The sequence below is a fragment of the Elephantulus edwardii genome, unplaced genomic scaffold, assembly GCF_000299155.1.
Source record: "Elephantulus edwardii isolate Elephantulus edwardi_28Jun2011 unplaced genomic scaffold, EleEdw1.0 scaffold00116, whole genome shotgun sequence".
NCBI classification, from domain to species: Eukaryota; Metazoa; Chordata; class Mammalia; order Macroscelidea; family Macroscelididae; genus Elephantulus; species Elephantulus edwardii.
This window is the reverse complement of record NW_006399866.1, coordinates 10,384,359-10,408,410: the sequence shown is the minus strand read 5'-3', so window position 1 is coordinate 10,408,410 and position 24,052 is coordinate 10,384,359. Positions and strand designations below refer to the sequence as shown.

The following is a 24,052-nucleotide window of genomic DNA, read 5'->3' as shown; positions in this document are numbered from 1 at the left end:
TCTATATATATCTATATCTATCTATCTATCTATCTATATATATTATAGTCACCCTTCCTTTTCTAATAGGTTAGGATTCATGCAAATACATTGGTGCCCCCTGCCTTGTTCTTTAACATAATCTTATATAATGGCATTTCCTCACACATTTAGATATTTAGAAAATGTATCCTTTAATGATTGTAAAATCCTCTATTCAATTCATTTCTTAAACGATGTTCAATCAATCTTCTCCAATTAACAATCAGATCAGGTTAAGAATTTTCCTATAAGGTTCCTAGATGTAGAATTAGGAGACAAAGGTTATACATACTTCAAGTTACTATCTAAATAAAGGGAATTCTTGTGGAGTAGTCTATAGGGAGCTGCACTGCTGACCCAAAGGCAGGCTAACCCTTCTCTCGCAGTCTGAATCCACCAGTGGCTCCCTGGGAAAAAGATGGATAACATCCTTCCTGCTCATGTACAGTCTCCAAAAACCACGAGTTGGTTCTGACTCAATGGCAATGAGTTACTGAGATTAATAAGTATAAATATCATAAAGATAAGGAGATCTATTGGCAAGAAGCTTCAAGGTCACTAGCTGCTCTGCAGAAGGATGGACAATCCCCTCCCATGCGATTAACTGCTCTGAAAACCTGCCGGAGGGCCAGCTATGGGTCAGTTCTGACTCTACAGTACACACCACCACTACCATAAAGATGATAAAATGACAAAGGGTAGAGGATCTCAACACTCGCCCAGACATGTACTGGAAGGCCGGTTCCTTTGCACTTTACCCACACGAAGCATTATAATAAAACTGTGTGTTTTCAATCGTATTTTACTTGTTTTTACTTTTATTTCTTTAGCCATGATTGAGACATGAATATTTTGGTCATAATTTTTGCTTATGTGTCTTAGATTAGTAGTCTGCTCATACTCTTAGTTCATTTTGTTCTAAAACGTCTTGCCATTGTTATACGTCATCGAGTTGTCTGCAACTCAGTAGATCCCATGAATAAGAGATCCAAACCTTACCTGGTCCTGGGCCATCCTGATCATCTCTGCCACACCTGAGCCCACTGTCACAGTCACTGTATCAATAATTTTGTTGAGGGTCTTCCTTTCTTACACTGCCCATCTAACTGTCCGAGCATGATGTCCTTTTCCAAGGAATGGCCCCTCCTAATAAGCATGCCTAAAGCATTTTTTTAAAAAAAAATTTATTATTTTTTGAATTTAAATTTATTATTAATTTTAGTAAAAATTTACAGTGACAGAGAGGCACTGACTATTATATAAGAGAGACTAACTCTTGGGAAGATTAAAAAAAATAATTTATCCTTGTTTAATTTTCTTTGGATTTTTGGCTAAAAAAAGAGTTTTAAATAATTACATGGACAAATCTTTTCCTTCATAACAGTTTCCTAAAGATGCGCTCCACATTTTCTCCCCAGCATTTAACTCTCTAATCCATCTGGAATTAATTTAGGTTTAAGAACTGAGGTGAGAATTTATTTTTTCCACATAGTTAATCAATTGCTCTGGCACTGGTTACAGACTAATCCTTCCTTTCTCCATTTTTTCGACATGGACTCTATTTCATAGCCCCCGATTTTTTTAAGAAGTAGACACATTAATCAACGCATATTTGCCACAATCAAAAATTTAGGAAATCAAGCTAATAGATAAAACTGCTTCAAATTTCAGTATCCTGAAAGGTGAAAACCAAAACCTTTGGAGACGTGGCTATGAAGTGACAAAAGCCAACAACACATGTTTCTTTCTGTCTTTTTTTCTTTAATGTTTCTTTGATTTCTGGGAAGTCTGTTCCCTTGAGGACTTTGCTTCTTTTGGAAGCTGTTAACTGGCCTTTGCTGACAGAAGGACATTTACGTGGTGAAAGAGTGACGTGTGAAGGCCCAGTTAAAAGAGACTCAGAGGTTGGCTTTACATGAACAGCTTTAAACTGGATATTCTGCTGATGTTTCTCAGTTGTGAGAGTTGTGTATTAAAGGCAGAGCTACTATTTCCTCTCAATTTCCCTTCAGACCCTGTCCTTTAAATCAGGTACACGTCATGAACAGGAGATAATCTAGTCAACTTACTCAAGAACCATTCTCAGTCACTCCATTCAGGTTTAACACACCTTTTCCTGATTCATTGGGGCAGTTTCCATACAAACTCTACCTCACTACCCCTGAGTCAGTTCTGACTTAGCAACAATCCTCTGGATTTCCAGGGCTATAAATCACAAGGAGAGGAGACTGCCCATCTTTCTCCCTCAGAGACAATAGTGGATTTAAACTGTCAGAGATGTACGGCCTTTGGGCTAGCAGCACACCTTACTATGAACTATATCACCAGAATGCCCCCTTTCCATATAATGGAGCCTGTTATAAACACATGACCAGTCCCTCAGGATTGGAATGAAAAAAAAAAAAACAAATCGCAAAACTCTGTTGGTGTTGAGTAAGTAGGGAATGAAGCCACTTTACTCCAACTCTGCCCTTGAGTCACGCTGAAGGTTTACTTGTGACATGAGCTTACCTCCTTCTGTCTGTCCATCCTTCAGTTACCAGAGTGCTCTACTACAATCCAGGTCTAGTCATGTTACTCCTTACCCAAAGTCTTTGGTGGTGTGTCCTGCATGGAATGAGATAATTCTACCCCTAAATCACCAGTGCCCTCAGGACACATATATCTAACCAGCTGCCATATCTCCGATCCACCTTGTAACAGCCCCGTGGGGTTTCCAAGGCTGCAATCTTTACAGAAACAGTCACATCTTTGTCCTATGGAGTAGCTGGGTGTCTAAGCCACTGAATTTTCATTAGCAGCTCAACACTTAAATCACTGCTACACTAGTGCTCCTACACACACATGCTAATACATGCAATGTTTCCTAATAAAAAAATTATTTCACAAAATATTCACAATATAATCAGTGACTTGGCTCTTAAAGGTATTAGACTAGCATTTTTATGAGTCTCAGAGATGTCCAGATTCCAGTAATATGCTTAGATACAAAAATATGCCACTTATGGAAAAATCAAATAATTCACTCTAATAATATCACAAATATTGACATACCTATTTTGTAACTTTGTAACACATCAAGTAAAAGTACTTTAAAATCCACATGGTATCTATCATACAATGTTAGGTAACACTATCATCATGTATTTAAATTCTTTTTGAAAAAGCCATTCACCAGAATTGTCCTGGTTGAGACAGAACCTGATTACCTGTGTATTTTTAGCTTAAATTGGTTTAGGTCAAAAACCAGTTTTAAAGGATAAAGTAGCAGAGATCTTATCTTCAAATAATGCTCTTTTTCTTGTCTCCTTAAACTAAAAAAAAAACCTCACCATCCTAAACGCCAAGAATTTAAAATTACTTCTCCTGCATAAAAATCAAGCTTTTAAGGTGTCCGATCATTTCATGAGGGGGTTTGTCTAAGGGCCAACTCTCTGTAATTGGGGTAAAATGCACTCACGCATTTGATTAAGAAAACAAACAAACAAAGAAAAGGAACTGCTTGGCTCTTTTCCAAAATACTAAATGGCACTAACTATGTGCATCATCACTTAGGAATAAATAATGGCCAACTCAATTATAAGAAAAGTCTTAGGACATAGCGATACTTAACCAGAAAAGACATATTATGCTCCATAAATTATCATCAGTCTTTTATTTTTAAAAAGTAATTATAAAACTCCGTTTAAAAAAATTAAGGATCAAAAAGGCCAATATTTTTTCTTTACAGAATATAATTTTTAAAAGTCATGAAAATATACAGTTTGGAGTGTAGTCAACAAAGAGAGTATTGTGAATATTTAATTGAAGTGTAAGTTGGGAAAAATGATCCTATCAAAATTTCACTCAGTGGGAGAAAAGAAAGATAGTATGTGTAAAATTTGCCCAAAGTCATTAGTCACAATGAATATTCATCAGAAGCCAATTATCAATCCCATTTAATGACACCCCAAAAGATTTTGCCCTGAAGCAGCTGAACAGTCTAAGACTCCAGACAAAACTAGACAAATTATATAGCCAACAGTCAGTCTAGCCAGGACACAGATTATAAAGCAAACCACTGGTGGGGTTTTGAATGCACTTTAGCAAATTCTGTCCTCAATTAAAGGTGCACAAGGTCAGTTCTATTTCGAAGCTCTATATATGGCTCCATCAGCTTTCTTTGAAGCAAAGGAAGAGAAAGGGGGAAAAGGTAATGGTGGTAGGAGAGGAGTAGAGAAAAAAATCAATGATAAGAGTTGTGAGTGGAGATCACAAATACTTTTGTTCTAAATTACAAGGTTTTTCTCAGAGTTAATGCCCAGATCGCCACAGTACTTCTGTGCCTCTGCTAATAGATAGCATTTCTGCAAATTAACATGTGATAAAATGAAAAATACAAATAGTTGATGTGCCAGCCACTGCATAGAGGCTGTGCGCTCTCTCTGTCTCAGAGAAGTGACACAGCAGAGGCTGTAAATTCATGAAAGGAAATTGCCCATCTTTCTCCTGTGGAGTAGTTGGTGGATCTGAACTGCCTGCCTTTGGGTTGACAGTGCAACTCCTTATCCATTAGGCCATCAGAGCTCCCTATGAGGGCTTTGGACCTTGCATAGTATTGTTCTGCTAGGATAAGTAAGGATATGTGTGTTTACAGAAAGACAATCATATTTCTCAGGTAAGAAAACCATCCCAGAGGTGAAATAAGTTGCTCAAGATCACAGTTACCAAGCGACAGAACTGGAACTCATATCAGGTAGGTCTTTCAGATTATGTTGTTGTTGTTGTTATGTGCTGTGAAGTTGTTTGCAACTCATACCGACCCTATGTACAACAGCCCTAAACCCTGCTCTATCCTGTGCCAATCGCATTGCCTCTGACACACCCATCCCGATTACCCCAGTCACTGAAACGATCCACCTCATAGAGGGTCTTCCCCTCCTTCGCTGTCCCTCTACTCTACCCAGCATGATGTCCCTCTCCAAAGACCTAGTGACCATTATATTTCCTATTTTTTTTAAATAGGCTTAGAGATAAGGAGTTGTGCAGCCAACCCAAAGGTTTATTCTTTGAATCCACCAGCTAGAAGAAGGGACACTCTCCTGTAAGATTTACTGCCTCTGATAACCCACTGGTGGGTAATCTATGAATCATTTCTGACTCAAAGGTCAGAACAACAAGAAGAAAGAATTTTCCTGAGTATGTACTGGGCACCACACACTTTGCTGAAGATTCTGAATTAATATCCCACAAATATCACATTATGGACAAATATATGTACTTTGATGTTAGATAACAAATAGCTAGAACAATATGTAAAGAATCACTTAAAAAACACAAACCTATCTGTGCATTTTTTTTTTAGATCTGTTGCATTTAATCAAAATACTATTGTCTTTAATCCACTGAAAAGTCTGGACAATGAAGATTTAATTACTACTATTCAGCAGGAAAGATTTATATCCCTTTTTGAGGACACATGGACTTGAAAGTCTTGCTTTCTGTTGTGTTATCGTTCATATACTTGCACAGTCTCTTCCATTAATTCTCTTGGTGAACTAAGAAATTGTCCTAGAAGTAAAATGAGAGATTGCACTACATGCTATTTCTCCTTCTGGTTTTGATGCCTTAGAATTCCAGAGAAACTAACACCCTTTAACATGAAACATGCTTCTCCTCTGCCCCAGCTTAACTTTCAGGTCAACGATATTGATTACTTAAAACAGGATCCATCTCTTAAGTTATGAGATGAGAGTTGTTCTCTCATCTCTGTAGCTACACTTCTAATTTGTATGTCATCTAAGAACTACTACATATGGGCCCCCTTGTCTTCATCACCTGACAACAGATAGCACAGCCTGCCTTCATGCTTGGCCCCTGCTAATCTGAAGACTCTAGTGGCAGATAATTTTAGGAGATCAAGAACATGAGATTAAAGAGGCAAGCTCCTCAAGGACAGAGACAACACTCAAGTCCTTTCTTTATCTCCTACTCTGCCTGACATAGAACAGGTGCTTAGAAAATGTGTAAGGAGCGTTGAAATGTGTCAAGCCTAACATCATGAGTAAAGGCAGACAAGATTATCAGACATTAACAAATTACAACTGCTTAATAAATCACAAGTAGAAATAGTTTCTCATGGTATTGAAAGCTCTATACATTTTATAAACTGTAGAGGACAAAATCAGATGGTCATAGTCATTCTTCACATCTAGAAATTAGAATGTTAAAAGACCAAAATGATACCTTTCAAAGAGCTAGAGGAACCTGGATTTCTCCTTTATATAGCAGGGAGAACACTAGATCACAAATATTAAATAATGGGCATTTTTTAATTCTTTTCATTTCACCGAAGAATCATCCTATGTAGAACACTGTGCATTGTGTAGAAAAACGTGCATCTCTTGTTAGCTTTCTTATTTTAAGAACTCAATTCTTTCAGTAATTATAAGCCACCTTTGCAAGCTAAAAGGAGTCTTGGCTGCTAACTAAATACATTTGACCGCTAACTCAAAGGAGCCACTTCATAGGTAAAAGATGTGGCAGTCTGTTTCCAAAAAGATTTACAGCCTTGGAAACCCTATAAGGCAGTTCTACTCTGTCCAGCAGTGGCACTACGGGTCAGAATTAACTGGAAGGCCAGCAGTGTTTGTTTGTTTAAGTCTTTGGAAAAAGATGATGACATTATATAAATAGTGTTGTGATTTCTGTTTTGCCTATTTTCAAATAGAAAATTCGCAGGAAAAAAAAGTTCGTTTTTTCTAAAAAATTATTTTTATTTTATTATTTTTGTGTGTGTATCATCAAATCAGATCTGACTGGTACAGGAGGAGGTTGTCCCTCAGTCTCCAGCAGAGCATCTGATGGATTTGAACTGCATACCTCTGGGATTGCAGTGCAGCTTCTTGCCACTAGGTCACCAGAGCTCCCAAATAACAAAGTTTTAAGTAAAATTCTGGAGAGATTGCACAAACTTATCCTTTCAAATGTTCAAACTGTGTTTACTACATTTAGGGGCATTAGCAGAAAAGTTTAAAAAAAAGTATCAAAGAACCCAAAAAGTGTTCTTGAGCTGATCTAGACAGGTGCCAGGCATGTGCGTGGAAAGAAGGAAAACCATGTCCTGCTTTTCCTGGAAGTGTACAGGTATGGCTCTCTGAGGGCAGATGGAGATGTGTGTGTGTGTGTGTGTGTGTGTGTGTACACGTGTATGTGGTGCCATCTTCAAGCAGTTTCCTATTAGTTTAGTAGAATCCATCCTACCTCTTGACTCTCCATTGTCATCTAGGGGAAAGCAAGGGGAAAACACAACACAAAGTCAAATACAGGGCCATCTCGAAGAGCAGTATCATCCTGTCAATGGGACGCTTGGTTAGCTGATCATCTGTTTATGATACCATGTCTCTTTCTTATTTTTTTTTTTTTCTTTAAATTAGCTTTTAGCTATCTAGTAGCTATGGTAATTACTGTTGTTGTGTATCACTGAGCCTGAACAGACCCACAGCTCACCCTCCTGTGGGTTTTCAGAAACTGTAAATTACATGGGAGGAGACTGTCAATCCTTCTCCCATGGAACAGCCAGTGGATTTGAACGATAAACTAAGGTAATTACAATTAAAAAAAAAAAAAAGGGTGACCATCTTTCATGCCAAGATTTGACACTCCAAAATGTCAAAGTGACTAAAAGTGCCAGAGAAAAGCTTTAGCTACCAAAGCGGAGGTAGAAGGGTAAGACCAGGTAAACTCAGTAAGGCTATAGCATCAAGGGTAAGAAAAAGTCTTTTCTTCAAGACAAAGGGTGGGATCAGGAAAGGCACAATTGCACTGAGTCACCACCCATCACTTAAGTACAGGGAGTCCAGGTGTGCTTCTGCTACTTCCTTCTGTATCCAATTCTGTACCTAACACAGAAGTCACTACAAGGCTGGCTGGAGAGTAGGGATCCTTAAGAGTCCTTCCTAACATGCAATCACTGTCAGTGGGTGGGGGAAAAAAATCTATATGCTACCTCAAGCCTAGAAAAGTTGACATTTCTATTTTTTTGACAATATTTCTACAATCATAATTTATTTTTAGCAAATGGATTTGCACAGTTGCTTTAGTAAAGAATTTAGTTTCTAAAAGGGCACAAGCAGAGCTGGACAGACAGCTATAGGTATCTATCAGTTAGTAAGGTGTCTAAACACTGAAAACAGACTACAGAAATACTGTTTCTGGAATTTTAAGCCCAGGGAGGGGGTGGTGGTGAAACCCTAAAAAAACCACATCCACAACAAAAAACTAAGGGGGAAAAAAAGCTTACTTCCCCAACAGAGTTTTATCAGAAAAATCCAACCTTAGAAAATGACAGTAAACTTAGTGATTAAAATTATAATCGCCAAGTACCAGTCTATACACTTCATATCTATTTGATGCACTTCATTTTCACAGCACCTTATAGGGTTGTTGTTCTTATGAGCCGCCGAGTCGCCTGTGACTCTTAGCAACCCTATGCACAACAGCCCAAATCCCTGCTCTATCCTTTGCCAACATTATTGTCTCCGACACACCAAGCCCCATTACCCAAGTCACTGAATCAATCCATCTCACTGATGGTCTTCCTATCCTGTACTGTCCCTCCATCCTCCCAAGCATGACGTCCCTCTCCAAAGACTGATTGATCTGGCCTTGCAACATGTCCAAAAATATGTCAGATGAAGTCTCAGAATCCTTGCCTCCAAGGAGCAGTCTGGCTTCACCCTCTCCGTGATGAACTTGTTTGTTCTAGCAGTCCATGGTACATTCAATATTCTCCAGCACCACAGCTCAGAGGTATCAATTCGCCTTTTATCCTCCCTAGTCATTGTCCAACCCTCTGATATATAGCAAGTGATTGCAAACACTATGGCCTGGATTAGGCACACCTTAGTCTCCAGACTGACATTATTGCTCTTCAGTACTTTGGAGAGGTCTCTGACAGCAGACTTTCCAAATGCAATTAGTCTTTTCATTTCCTGACTGCTGGTACCAGGAGTGTTGATTGTAGAGCTAAGCATACTGAAGCTCTCAACAATCTCAAGCTCATCATCATCCATCATGATGCTGCCAACTGGCCCAGTGGTGAGGATCTTTGTTTTCTTGATGTTGAGCTTCAATCCATATTGAAGGCTGCAGTCCTTGACCCTCTGCAGCAAGTGCTTCAGGTCCTCTTTAGTTTCAGCAAGCAGGGTGTGTCATCTGCATAATGCAGATAGATACCATTATTGCCAATATTTTACAGACAAGGAAATGAAGGTTCCTGGATGTTAAGCTGGATGTTAAGGAACTGGTCCAAGGTCACAAAGCCAGAGGCAAGGCTAGATATTAACCAAGTGCCAGCATCTGTACACATGCTGCACATGGTGCACGTCAATCTACTTCTGTGCCATGATCTGTTTTAATACAACAATTACAGAGTATCCATGATGTGTGCACACACCATGCCCCCAAGCAATTTAAAATCTAGCCAGGAAGATCAAAATGCAAACAACCAACTTCAACACAAAAGCATTTTGAAAGTGGTGCTATAATAGAGGTTCAAGTATGCTAGCACGTAAAGAATCATTAATTCTGCCTGGGGCAAGAACCAGGCCTGATTCACAAAGGCAGAGGCAGAGGTATCAGAGACAAGGGTGGAAAGAGAAAGACAGAAAGCTGCTTGTTCTCCTCCCTGCTGGGAGCCCAGTGAGATGGTAATGGTGGGTCAAGGGACTGAAGTAGCTACTCTACTGAAGTAGATATTCAAGCTCTAGGAAATGATGACTGTGGAGACCTGGAATAGCACAGAATAATTTAGTCAATGACTATGTGACTAATACGAAGTGGGTGGATATGGAAAACCTCATAGAGTTGCCATGACTATTTTCTGTTGCTTGGATTAATTTACCACCCACTATCACCAGATATACTATTTAAACATTCAGAATCTTTCAGGATGCCTATCATCTTCCTGGCATCTAAAAGTCAAGTCGGGATTTACTGCTCCACAAGGGTGAGAGTCAGAGAGAACTAATAACTCAGTACTAAGTGAGTACTATATAAATCCCTGCTTGCCACAGCACAATGCACTTGGCTACTAACCATAAGATTGGGTCATTTTGGAGTTGTTGGGTTTTTTTAAAATCCAACCATTGGTACTGAGTAAGAAAGGTGTGGTAATTTACTTCCAAAAAAAAAAATCACAGCCATTGAAAACTCCATGAAGCACAATTCTACTATGAAACACATGGCTTCGCTATGAGTCAGAAGCGATTTGACAACTGCAGTTTTATTTGTTGGTTTGGTTTTTGACTGAGTACTATGTGCTACTTTAAATGTACAGAAATGATGGTAGTTATAGAACAGAGTTCTGTACAGGAATGATGTTAGTCATAAAGCAGAGTTTAGGTCTTTTGTGCAAAACTTACTCTCAGTCATATTCGACTTGACAATACTTAACCATTGCTAAGTGAAACCAGAGCCGTTATATCTGGAGGAACACTCTTCCACTTTGTACATCACTCTTTGCCAATGTACAGTATGAAGTAACCTGGATTGCTCTGATGCTGAACCTTGTGTCATTGGGGTATCAGATACCAGAATGGCTTCCCAAAGTGGGCAGTGTTTGGTGGAGCTCCCAGTTGTAAAACAGGTTTTGAAGCAGGAGTGACACACTTCCTAAACCACAGGCCTCTGGAATCTATGAACTTGGTAAAATGACAACATTTATGGAAAGACATTAGGTCTTTTGTTCACAGAGTTGCTATGACTTGTGTTCGACTCAATGGCAATCAACAACAACAATTAGGTGCCCAGCAGTAGGCTATATATACTCTCATATTTGTGATAATGGGATCCTTTCAACAACCATGAAGTCAGTAAATACTATACCTGTTCTATAGAAAAGGGAGCTCTGGTGGCCTAGTGGTAAGAAGCTGCCCTGCAATCCCAAAGGCACATGGTTTGAATCCACCAGGAGAAGGTTGTACAATCTCCCCCAGTGCAATTAAGCACCTCTGAAACCTGCTTAAGGGTCAGCTATGAGTCAGTTCAAACTCAACAACACACACAACAGAGAAGCTCAGAAAGATCAAGTAAACTGGTAAAAAAAAAAGTAGCACTGGGAAGGTTAAATACATAACAGAGGTTGAAACTGAGCAAAACCAACCCAACTCAAAGTCGGACACTCTCCTTCAGCCCCACTGTCCTTTCTCTTTGCAGAAAGATACTAGCAGCAGGGCTGTCTGGCTCATCTCGCTGGTAGACTAGGTGTAAATATCAAGATAGCAGGGGGGAAAAAGTAAAATAAGAAAATCTATTCCAACTCCTCCTCACTTCCTGGCTTAATCTCTCACATCATGCTACCTTGGATCACTCACCAAGGTAGCCACACTTTCAGCCTGCATAACAACAGTAGAAATGAAGAGTCCTTGCTCCAACTGACTTAACATATAGTTGGTGCTCAGATTACTTCAAAGTAAGAGACGTCTGTCAAAGTGGGCTCATTTACAGTGCTTCTTAGGTATAGTGCTTTTCAGATGGCAGAGACTTGAAAATTATCCATATCACTTTTTTGTTGGAACTTTAATTTAAGAGAATATTATGAAAAAATAACAAAGACTATCAGGCCTACAATCTAAGGAATAATTTTTTCACAAATTAATCACATAATTAAAACAATAAAATTTTTTCTACCATTTCAAAAGTAAATTAAAAGAAACATCATCTTTCTGGATTTATTTATACATATACTCAAAATGACACAGACAGACTGCATCAGTACCCAACATTATGGAGAATTCAGTTAGATGGTACTTGGCCTTGTCCTGCTGGCTAAGATGGAAAAATCAAACCTTTCCTAAAGAGAAATATGGAAATAAAAACTTTTTATCACCAATATACTCATAAACATCTTCCAAACAAACTCAACCCATCTGTATTATAATCTTTATATATCTCACTGAAAAATAGTAAGAATAATGCAAAGCAATAACCAAAGAGTACAAAATATTTGTGTTTTAGAGAACTCTGTCCTATTTAATGGCTCCCAAGTTTGGCAGTTCATTTGGACAACCTTAAAAAGTACATATATCTTGTGGTGATATCTAATAATCTGTACTTTTTTGTTTTATTTCTTTCCTGCTCTTTTTTTTTAATTTCCTAGACTCACTGCAACCCTAAATGTCACTGCTGTTGTTAATGCCCTCAAGGTGGAACCAACTCATAGCTGACTCCCCAGTGGGTTTTCTGTGGTTGTAAATCACACAGGAGGAGACTGTCCTGTTGTCCTTGTTCTTCCATGGAGCAGCTGATGAATTTGAATGCCTGCCTTTGGCATCGCAGTGCAGTTTCTTACCACTAAGCCACAAGAGCCACATATAACCTGTATTTTTAACAAGTTCTCTGATGGCTCTAACAGAATTAACCCACAGACCAATGTTCTGGAATATATAACAGTCTGAATTCTGTGCCCAGTCCAAACAGGTACTCAGCCTTTGTTGGCATAACGGAGAAGTTGTTGTTATTGATTGTAGTCGAGTTGCGCATGACTCATAGCGACTCTATGAACAAAAGACCTAATGCCTTTCCATAACTATCGTCGTTTCTCCAAGTTCACAGAATTTCCAGAGGCATGTGCTCCCAAACCTGTTTTACAACTAGGAGATCCACCAAATGCTGCCCACAGAGGCAGGAAAAAAGTTCAAGAAGTAATAGGGAGATTTTTACTAAATAGTGTCAGATAAATTTTATCATAAATAGAAGTGCTGAGTGTTAAATAGAAATGTTTTACGTTATTGAGTCTCTATAACATGAGTCTTTATTCCAGTTACAGTTCAACTTAAAAAGAGAAAGCCAACCCTCAATAATTAAATGAGAAACACAGTTCAAAAAAAGCAGTTAATTGTATTTATATTGTAAATCCAGAGAAAATGGATAAACAAAACATATGAATTTTTTTTTACCCTACTTCCTGTTAATGGAGTTCCTTTCATTGATTTATTATTACCTGAGCCACAACAAAAGTTTGAGGTAACAATACATTTAAAGCTGCAGTTCTTGCCCTTCTGCAGTAAATGCTTCAGGTCCTCCTCAGTTTCAGCAAGCAGGGTTGTGTCATCTGCATAACACAGATTGTTGAGTTTTCCACCAATCCTGACATCTCCTCATAGAGCGCAGCCTCCCGGATAATCTGTTCTGCATAGATTGAAAAGGTACGGAGAGAGGACATATCCCTGGAGTACACCCTTCCCAATTTTGAGGCCTGCAGTGTTTTCTTGCTCTGTTCTGAAAAATGCCTCCTGGTCCAAGTATAGGTTTCGCATAAGTATGCTCAAGTGTTCTGGGATTCCCATTCTTCTCTGAGTTAGCCACAGTTTGTTGTGATCCATACAGTCAAATTCCTTTGCACAGTCAATGAAACAAAGATAGACATTCCTCTGGTATTCCCTGCTTTCAGCCAAGATCCATCTAACATTAGCTATAATATCCCTAATACCACAGACTCTTCTAAACCCAGCCTGCACATCTGGCAGTTCTCCACTGATGAGCTGTTCCAGTCATTTTTGGATAATTTTCAGCAGAATCTCGCTTGCATGTGCTATTAATTTTTTTTAAATTATTTTTTGTGTGTGTACCATCAAATTGGATTTGACTGGTACAGGAGGAGATTGCCCCTCCTTCGGGAACAGAGCATCTGGTGGATTCAAACTGCGTACCTCTGGGACTGCAGTGCAGCTTCTTGCCACTAGGCCACCAGAGCCTTCCTTGCATGTGATATTAATAAAGAAAACAAAGATTCATACTACTGGGCTGACTGGCAGCATCATGATAGATGGTGAAGAGATTGAGATTGTTAACAGCTTTAGTTTGCTGGGGTCCACAGTCAACATTCCAACAGTCAACCAACAGCCAGGAAATGCAAAGACTAATTGCATTGGGAAAGTATGCTGTCAGGGACAGCTCATCTCCAAAGTACTGAAGAGCAATGATGTCAGTCTGGAGACTAAGGTGCACCTGATCCAGGCCATAGTCTTTACAATTACTTGCTATGAATCAGAAAGCTGGACAGAAACTAGGGATGATAGAAGGAGAATTGATGCCTTTGAGCTGTGGTGCTGGAGAACAATATTGAATATACCATGGACTGCTAGATGAACAGACAGGTTCACCTGGTGTTATCAGGCTGTTCTTTGGAGGCAAGGATTCTGAGGCTTCATCTGACATGCTTTAAACATGTTGCCGGGAGGGACCAGTCCTTGGAGAGGGATGTCATGCTTGGGAGGGTGGAGGCTCTAGAAAGTCTGTAAGAATTTGAAATTTAAAAATTTAATATTCTGCTCTGCAAAATTCCTCTTTTCTGATAAGAATTATTTTATAGACTATCTTATCAAACTGTTTAATAACAATAACTGGCATTGTCCAGTTCTTCTGGTCTCATGGCAAAAAAAGGGGGAGCTTTTTACTGAGGCAACTGGCCATATATTACCTATCGTCCTTTTACTTGTGACTCTCTTTCCCCCCCCTCTATTATTCCAGCTAAATAGAGATAATTTTGTACATCAGATAGCCAGCTGGAAAACGTTAAGACCCTAGGCACTAAACAAAGAATTAGGAGGTAGAGCAGCAGCACTAAACACACTATTAGGCCCATTAACTGGAATGGCCCATGAAAATATGAACCTAAACCTCCAAACCAAAAAACCAAATTTCTTCAGGGTTTGGTTGTACATAATCAGCCTCAGCAGCTACTCTTTCATTTCTTTATTTGTAGTTGTTGTAAATGTAGCTATTACACAACTTCTGCCAATTCAACATTTTACAGATGAACAACTCATTGACAGCAATCGTAATAATCAGCTGTGCAACTCCACTCATAACCAAGTTAATTTTTCCAGCACTGTCAAGGCCCCCTTCTGATATTCATTTAATGTCTGGTAACTGCTAGTAATATTTAACTTTTCCGGCCCGAGTAAGGAGTTATGCGGTCAAACCTAGGACAGGTGGCTAAATTTACAGTTGCTCCATAGGAGAAAGATGGGCAATCTCCTCCCACATGATTTACAGTTTCTGAAAATCCACCGGAGGGTCAGTTAGTTATAAGGCAGTTCTGACTCAATAGCAATGTGTTTGAGTTTTTGATCTTTTTATTAGTGTGTGTGGGTGTGTGTCTTACAATATTCATCCCTTTGTGATTGGCTTAGTTTGCTCAACATTAATGTCTTCAAGTTCCCTCCACATTGTGGCATGTTTCAAGACTTCATTTCTCCTTCTAAATGGTATTCCATTATATGTATGTATACATTTTGTTTACTCATTTATCTGTTGGTGGAAATTTAGGCAATTTCTGGCTACTGTAAATAGTGCTACGAATACAAGTCTCTGATTCTTGACTTTCCAATCTCTTGGGACTAAGAGAAGAATCATAGGATCATATGATAGTCCTATTTTCAGTTTTTTGAGGAGCCACAGTCTCTACCATTTTGCATTCCTATCAGCAATGGCTAAGAGTTTCAATTTCTTCATATTTTCACCATTGCTTAGTATTTCCTGTGTGGATTGTTGGGGTGTTGGGTTGTTTTGGTTTTTTTTTTTTTTCAAACCTTAGACATCTAGTAGAGTGAAATGATATCGTGATTTTGATTAGCATTTCTCTAATAGTTACCACTTGATGATATTTTTTTCAGGATTTCTCTCTTTACCAAGAGAATTCTTTTTTCTTCTTCTCACTTTTTTTTGAATACTCTTCTTAGTCGTTAGTATAAACTAGGTTATTTTCTCGCTCTCTTTAACATATCAAAGATGAACAAATCATTTGACTTATTTTATTTTTTTTTTAAATAGAACACTAAATTTAGTGTTCGTATTCTCTGTTTGGTAAGTTTCCAGTTACAAGGTCTTGGCTTCCCTTGAGCACAGTTTGAAACAAAATAATGCAGTTTGTTCCTGCCACTGGAACATGCAGAGTGGAGTGTGCAGGCAGAGAGACCCTGGCTCTGCTCCAGTACTTCAAACCCATCTTAATCTGCCATATTCATCTCTCCTTCCAAGGATTTGGGTAAGCAAACCGTTATTCCCAGTCAAGAAAAGATAGAAAAAACGTTCACACGTGTCTTTTAGGTGACCATCCCATTTCACAGGCGGGCATAGTCACAGCCAGGTGCAAGTCATCAGGAAGGAAGTAAAAATAACGTCCCGTATGAAAAGGTTCCTAGTCTGTAAATTGGCTCTGCCTTGGTCACAAAAACAGATGGTGCCAAGATAGTGGATGCTATTAAATGGGAGTAGGTGGGATAGGATGGGGACAGTGTTGGAAAGGTATTCATCCCTTCAACAGGATACTGAACATCTACTAAGGGCCAGACCCTAAGGACGTTGGGAGGAAGACAGAATTAATACCCACCACTCTTCAGGACACCCATGTCCATGTCCTTTCAAGTTCCATATTCTTTGGAACTAACTCTTCCTAGTTAGAAAGAAACTAACAGGGAGAAGATGTTAGGTTTCCACCTCCCTTCATCCAGATAAGGTACAAAATAGAAAAAGGATTCTTTTCATGGGATCAAACTCAAACTCAACCTCACTGCTGTCCAGTCAGAACCCATTCAACCTGCCCTTCAATTGGTTTTCAGAGGCTGTAAATCATCCATAAGAAGCAAAACAGTTAGGCATAGAAGCTCAGTTAATTAGATAATGGTCTAACCACTAAACTATCCTTCCTTCCTAAGAAATCATCTCAAAAAAAGTATGTGCTGAATAAAATAAATATGCATTCCTTTGGACTATGAATATGCTTTTGCCACCCCAGTTCCCAAGTGGTGAAAACGGTTAATGAGCCTGTAAAAAAAATAACGGCCACACAGCCATATCTAATCTTTACCAACTTCACAAAGGATAACTGTTTCCATCAACAGCTTCAACAGCACAAAACCAATTCCATGAGGTCAAACATTTCTCCCACGCTTCCGTACCTCTTTCTACTCATCTCAACATCAATCTTACTGTTTTACTGGGTCCAAAATACGGTAACACACAGATCACACAGAATCATACTGGGAAAGTTAAAAGATTTTGATCCAGGTTAACAGCAGAATTCAGACAGGACAGTTTCTAAAATGTGCTCAGAGGCACTTCAACCTTGAGGTTTAAGGCCAGTGTTAACAAGTTCTCAGTCCTGCCAGTATTGACTCACACCTCTCCCCAAGTTGTCCAATAAACTTGGGCAAAGACTCTTTATTAGCTTAGCTCTGGTTCTGTTTGTGGAGGGTAGGGTAGCAGTTCCATCTCATTCATGCTGATTCTCTGGTTCTCTGCTTTGGCCATGGTTTCTGCTGCTGTGATCTAGTTGGCACAAGAATGTCTGGTACTGATGGGTGTACACTGCATGCCTACTTCTCCTTTGTTGGTGGTGAGAGAGAGGCTCTCTGCTGTTGGAATAGCTCAAATTTATGGGCAAGATTTATCAATCTCCTTGTATACTGGGGAGCCTGGCCAATCACCTTGTGGAATGGTTAGACAGTTAATCTCTTTGTGGACAGGCTAATAAACCCTATTCGCATATTCCCAACCACCAGGCTCAAGTTCAGTGGCTAGGAAAGCCATATTGCAAGATAAGCTCCACAGGGCCTGGCTGAGAGGTTGGGGTTCTAGCACACCCTGTGGGAGTGTGAATGAAAGGCCTGGCATTCCATCTCCTTTGAAAGCTCCATGGAGCACAAGCCTACCCTGGCACACGTGCAGTTCCTATGGGTCAGAGTTATCATTATAATAACTGGGTTTTAGGTTTATTTTGTTTTTACATTTAACAGGATATTCTTATACTGTTCCACAATCCTTAAATTTTAGTGAAGGAATTAGCATCAAGATAACTAGGGAGTGGAAAGAAGTTCAGCACACACACTCAGTGAGCTACAGCAAGATACAGACAAGCAGCCCCTGGAATCCACCATGGCTGTGCAGATGGGGCTAGGAGACATTCCATGTCAACCAGAGAAGACACAGTGCAGACTGGGTCTGAGTGGTGGTCAGGAAGATGTGGGCTCTGGCTGGTTCAGTGTCACACTAATTAAGAAGTCACATTTTAGTCTTTTATTTCCTGGTGCTGAGTACTGCCACAGACATACAAAGTGTTCACTAAATCCCAGATGTGCATTCAAGGAAAAAGGCCAGGGTGAAGGTCTTTCAGTCAGTTTAGACCCATGGATGGCAAAATGATGCCAAGAATCCTTCTCTAGCTACAAGTATTAAAGGGAACGAACTCATGATAAATGGAGAGTTACCAAGGAGGTGGCATGAGCTATCTGGAAAATTGCTCATTTGGAGCCAAGAGAAATGGGTTTTAATCTCCTCTATGATGCTCATTTCAACTGTTATGCTGCTGTAATAATTAAAAGAAACAAACAAAAAAACAGAGAGAGAGAGAAAGACAGAGACAGAGAGAAAATTATCATAGTGCCCTAGCATATAGCAGGTGGTCAAAAAGATTAAAGGAATTTAAGAAGTGTGTGAGAGAGAACTGTGGATGACTCTGTAGGCACAAAATTCCCCTAGAAGATATTAAGTGTAAAATAAATATATACTTTCTGTATGGATTCTGTCAAAATCTCTTATTTGGTAGTCTTGAAGCTATTTACAACTTACTCAAGAAACTCTTCCTAAATTAGTTCAGTGTATCTTTTAGGTTGTTGATAAGAATTTTTAAATTCCCTTAGTGGGATGGATAGTCTAACAGTGTACTTCTGGTTCTTTTGACAGTTCTCACAGAAAAGAAAAGGAAAATTGTTTGAGCAGTGTCATTCAACAAACATAATCTGGTCCCCAAGGCAACTATTTTGAAGGGATTACGATTCACTTAACTAGTATGTAAAGAACTTTTGTGGTATGGTGTGTTACTTGTTTCACCAATAACCGAAAGGTCACAGGTTCAAATCCACCAGCTGCTCCTCATAAGAAAGATGGGTAGTCCTTTCCTGTAAAGATTTACAGCTTCAAAAATCTGAGGAGTGGTCACTGTGAGTTGGAACTAACTCAGTGAGAGTGGGAATTAGTATGTGTAATTGCTGGATGTTTCTCCTTTTCCTGAAGCCAGAGTCTTCCTGACATGTTTTCAAGTCTTTTCCATGGATCAGGATGTGATCTCGGTTAAGTTACTCCACCTCTCTACATGGATGAGCAATTCCATGGGCTAACACAGCAGGGATGAGAACAATAGTCTAAGGAATTAATGTAATTACATGGTATTATCTCTGCATAAGTCTTATTTTGGACTTACTTGCTGTCCACAGGAGTTATCATATCGAATTAAGCTTAGAAATGAACACATAGAAGAAAAATGGGGCCTCTCTGGTTCAGAAATCACACTGAAGTACTTACATTAGAGAACAAGATTTGGTTAAGCCTTCCCTATTTATCATTTATAAAGAAAAACAATCAATAAACATTAACTAAGCAAAGAGAACAAAAACTTACATTTTTTTCTTATACAGAATATCACTATGTTATTGACCGAAAACCCCTGAAACGCCTATTACCTATCTCTGAACTAAATGTTGCTATATTTGTCTCTATTGATGCACAGTCATTTTTATAGAAGATAGTACTCTGGAGTGTTCGACAGCTTTTACCTTTCAGGTGCTTGATGGCTCTGAAGAACATTAAGTCTATATCTTATCAAACAAAATGGAGGAGAATGTGGTTTGTCAAAATATTATAGGTCACATCTGGATTTAGCAAGAGATGGTCGCCAGACAACCTCTTTCTAAAATTGCTATAGCATCAAATATCCCACCCTCTTCCCCTAGCTAAAGCAAAATAATGACCCACTGTTGAGAAAATAAAAAGAAAAGGAAAAAAAACACAACAACCTGGAAAACTTGTTAATTCTAAAACTGGACAGGCTTGAATAAAACTGACTTCTATTCAGCTGGGCTTTTTATCCCCTAGAGAAACTGCACAATTGGCTAAGGATGCACCCTGTGAGGTATAAAGAGAACCTCCCAGAGACTTCTAATATTATGTAGTAAAATTCAGCACTCAGATAAGAATCAACCATTTCCTTTAAAAACAAACAAAAATCCGCCCCCCAAAACAACTGTTTTTCTTAAAATCCAAGTGATACATGTTTAACGTTTAAAAACAAATAATACTAAAGGCTTACACTGAAAAGCAGCTGTCCACATCATAATTTTCCTCCCTTGACTCAAACAAATCACATTTAACAGAGAATTTATCTCTTTATTTCCAAATAACCACGTCTTGATTTTCAACATTCTAAAAAATTAACTTGTGTAAACTGAAGAGTCAAACTGTAATAATTTGTTATCAGACACAGTGTTCACTATGTGTCAGGCCTTGATCTAGGAGCTTTATAAGCCTGATAACACATCATTTTAACTTTGACTGGTGAACTGCACATAGGTAGTTTCTGCAGGAAGGTGGGCCTATGTTCTAGCATGAGAAGACTGAGGAGATGAAAAAATTAGTACACAGAGATAATTATTTTGAAAAATTTTGTTGAAAAGGGGAAAAAGGATGATAAGAGTTTTATTCCTTCTTTTAATTTGGGGGATAAAAGATCATATTGGTAGTATTCATAAGAATGTGTCAGAAGAGAAGGGAAAAAAAATAACATAGGAGAGAAGAGTTTATTGCTAGTGCAATTTCTGCAAAAGTGCCACCTTCTCAACAATGCACTTCTCGGTTATATGAAATTGTTATCTCCAATCTCTCTCTACTCTCCATCTACCGTCCTTTATTTTATTTCCTACTACTTACCATTAGCTACTGTATATTTTACTTCCTGACTGTCTTTTCTATGAGAATATAAGCTCTGTGAGGACTAGGATTTCTATTTTTCTGTCCTCACTGTCCCCAGTGCTCACAATGGTGAAGGATAAATAAGTAAATACTTGTTCAATGCAAAAATAAATGAATGACATCGAATAGGTAAACAAAGTGAATAGGCAGCTCATCTAACTCAACAGCAAGGAGTGTATTTGTTTACTTTATATTGTTGGCCATTATTTTACTTTGTTATGCACTACAAAGTAAAATGAATCAATAGATGGTGCATGTATAGATAGAAAAAAGAAGGGAAAGATGGCTGGCTGCTCCTATAAAGAGCACAGGTCTGAAAAGGCTGTGGGGCAGTTTTATTCTGTCCTATGTGGTTGCTGTAAGTTGAAATCAATTTGACTGCAAAAAGTTTGGATACACATTAAGGAACTGTGAGTGATTTTTGTCTACACTTTTCACTTTGCCGGTGCATCTTTCAATCAAGCTAAAATCATTAGAGAGCCCGACACAGGCTGTCTACTCACGGTGCTGAGTTTGCTGCAAATGATGAGAATCCGGCGTTCGTAGAGCATGCTGGCGTACAGGTGCAACATGTTGTTAACATCCACAGCCACAAAATATTCTGTCAGATTTCTCTAGAAGGAAGAAGAAGGGAAAGTCGGTGGCTGATTTTGTTTGTTCTTATTACAAATGAGTACCTAATAAAAGCAAGGGAAGCAGAAAATAATCACAAAGAATACTTTCTTCTTTCTTGGTTTTATTCTTCCTACCAGAGAGACCATTCACGTATAAAATCATGAAATTTAAAGTCAGAAGAGATCTTCGAGATGAAGCCGTCTGGGCAATTACACTTGGGTGTTAATTACAGTTTACAACATGAGGTCATCAGAGTGCTGTGTTAGCTCTTCATAGCGGCTCTGTAAGGTAAGCAGGACGGGAATTCTGCAATCTTACAAATAAGGAAACCAAGGCTCAGAGAGATTTAACCAAGATCAAACAGTCTAATAAATCATGAAGACAGGGCTGTGGCTCAGATCTCCTGACCAGATTTTAAAACCTTTCCAACGTGCTATGCTGTACATCTAAGCAGAAGCAAGGGCCCAAGCCCCAAGTGCTCCTGGCACTGAGCCTATTTCTGTCCAATAGATCCCACCATGCAAGCGACACAAGCTCCTCTCCTGCCACCACTGCCAGCTCACATGTTCTAAATAGCCTGGCCGGAATTAAAGCAATTTCAAAGATTTACAATTTCCAGGTATTTCACTCAAAGGGGAAAAACAGGGTAAGGGTGGGAGAGAAAAGACAAGCAGCATTGCGTCGTGACAAAGCAGTGTTTTAACTGGCTTTCTCCTATCGCTTAGGCTTCGGTCTTTTAATTAGAACTATGGATTGGTACTCTTCAGATTTCACAACCAAACACAATGTGTTTCATTTCTGCATCCTCTCCTATACCCACCTGACTTTACTAATATACATGAATATGCTAATTTCCTCAATGCTAAAGGTTTTCAATGCCACACAATACAATTTTCTGGAAATGAAGGAGGTTGGGGAGAAAAGAATGCCATGTTAGAGTTTATAATGATTAAAAACTCATAACCTACAAGTATTCAAATAAACCAGGTGGATATTATAGAAAAAAGGCACAAAGTGTTTTTCAACAATATTATGGGTTGAGAATAAGAATGGGATTTATCTTATGATTCATTATTATTGTTTGACTATATGTCATCAACTCTGATGGATAAAGAATAAGTGAATTACTAGTTCATATACTAATTGCTGAACAACTGCCAGTCACTATATAATCTTTATTATGTACAATTCTGGAGAGGTAGAGTGACTGATGAGATAAAGATGTGGACCCAGGTCTGATCCGCTTGCCTATGTATTTTCCCAAACACTCCATTATCACTCTAAAGCAATTTTCAGTATCTACAAGATATGAGTCTTTACATATTTCATTTAATCTTAAAACCACAACTTAAGCTAGATATACACAGATGAGAAAATAGAGGCATGGAGAAGTAATATGACCAAGCTTGCTAGAAGGTGGTTAAGGCACGATTCAGGCCAAGGTGAGTTTTTCCTCTAAATTTGTGCCCTTTTCTTAATACCGTTTAAAATGTGTAAAAATTGTATTTGGAGAAAGTAAGTATAGTATAATGACAAGCATATCTAAAGAAAAAGGAAATAAAATGCCAGTAAAAATTCTGCTGCCTTTGAAGTTAGGAGCCTGGGAACTGGCACTGACCCCTACACAACAGAAGCAAACGTTGCCTGGTCCTCTACTGTCCTCATAACTGTTGGTTTGTTTGAGCTCATTTTTTGTGGCCACTGAATGAGTCCAACCTGGTGAGACCCTTCCTCCTTTCTGGTGATTCTCAACTTTACCATGCATCATGTCTGTCTCCAGAGACTGTCCCTTCCTGAGAATACGCCAACAGTATGTGAGACAAAGTAATGTGAAAAATGAGTTACCTCTTAATTACCAATACTTATGAGCCAGGCAATCCATTACAGGTTAAGTAGATTTCTACAGTCACCACCTACCTGATATGTGCCAGAAAGCTGGACAAAGACTAGGGATGATAGAAGGAGAAATGATGCCTTTGAGCTGTGCTGATGGAGAAGAGTATTAAATATACCATGGACTGCTAAGAAAATAAACAGGTTTATCCTATAGATAGAATGAAACCAAGCTGCTCCTTGGACGCAAGGATTCAGAGGCTTTGTCTGACACACTTTGGGCAAGTTGCAAGGACGACCAGATCGTAGAGAGGCACACCATGCTTGGGAGGGTGGAAGGACAATGCAAGAGAGGAAGACCCTTGGTGAGATGAATGGATTCAGTGTCTGGGGCAATGGGGGTGGGTGTGGCAGAGATAATAAGATTGGCACACGATAGAGCAGGGTTCAGAGCTATTGTATATAGGGGTCGCTATGAGTCACAAGTGACTCGATGGCACATAACTACAACCACAACCTAAAAAGGACAGAGTCCCATTTCACAGCCATATCTTCTGCAGCTACAATTCCTGCTCTAACCATCACACCAACTTACCATTTAACAAACTTGAGGAAAAGCAAAGCAAAACAAGACACAAAATGAAAGGCAGCATGAATTAGTCACCAAGCGCATCTCTTGCTGGGTGGACTGAGGAGTGCTGAGCTAATGATGTCAGGGTGGAGTCTGCTCTGGAGACGGTGACACGGCAGAGCTCTTCTTGCAAACAAAAATAGGAGGCCTCAGCTGAGCTTTTCA

At 39.1% G+C, this 24,052-nt stretch overlaps 1 protein-coding gene across 1 annotated transcript in view; it reads right to left on the bottom strand.

Moving 5' to 3' along the window:
* Positions 1-21,344, bottom strand: part of DENND1A (DENN/MADD domain containing 1A) — a 311,879-nt gene extending 290,535 nt beyond the window's left edge. The window contains exon 1 of the mRNA XM_006892585.1: positions 21,312-21,344. The gene's annotated coding sequence lies outside the window, so the exon portion shown is untranslated. The remainder of the gene's footprint in view (positions 1-21,311) is intronic.
* Between the last annotated feature and the right edge of the window lie 2,708 nt (positions 21,345-24,052).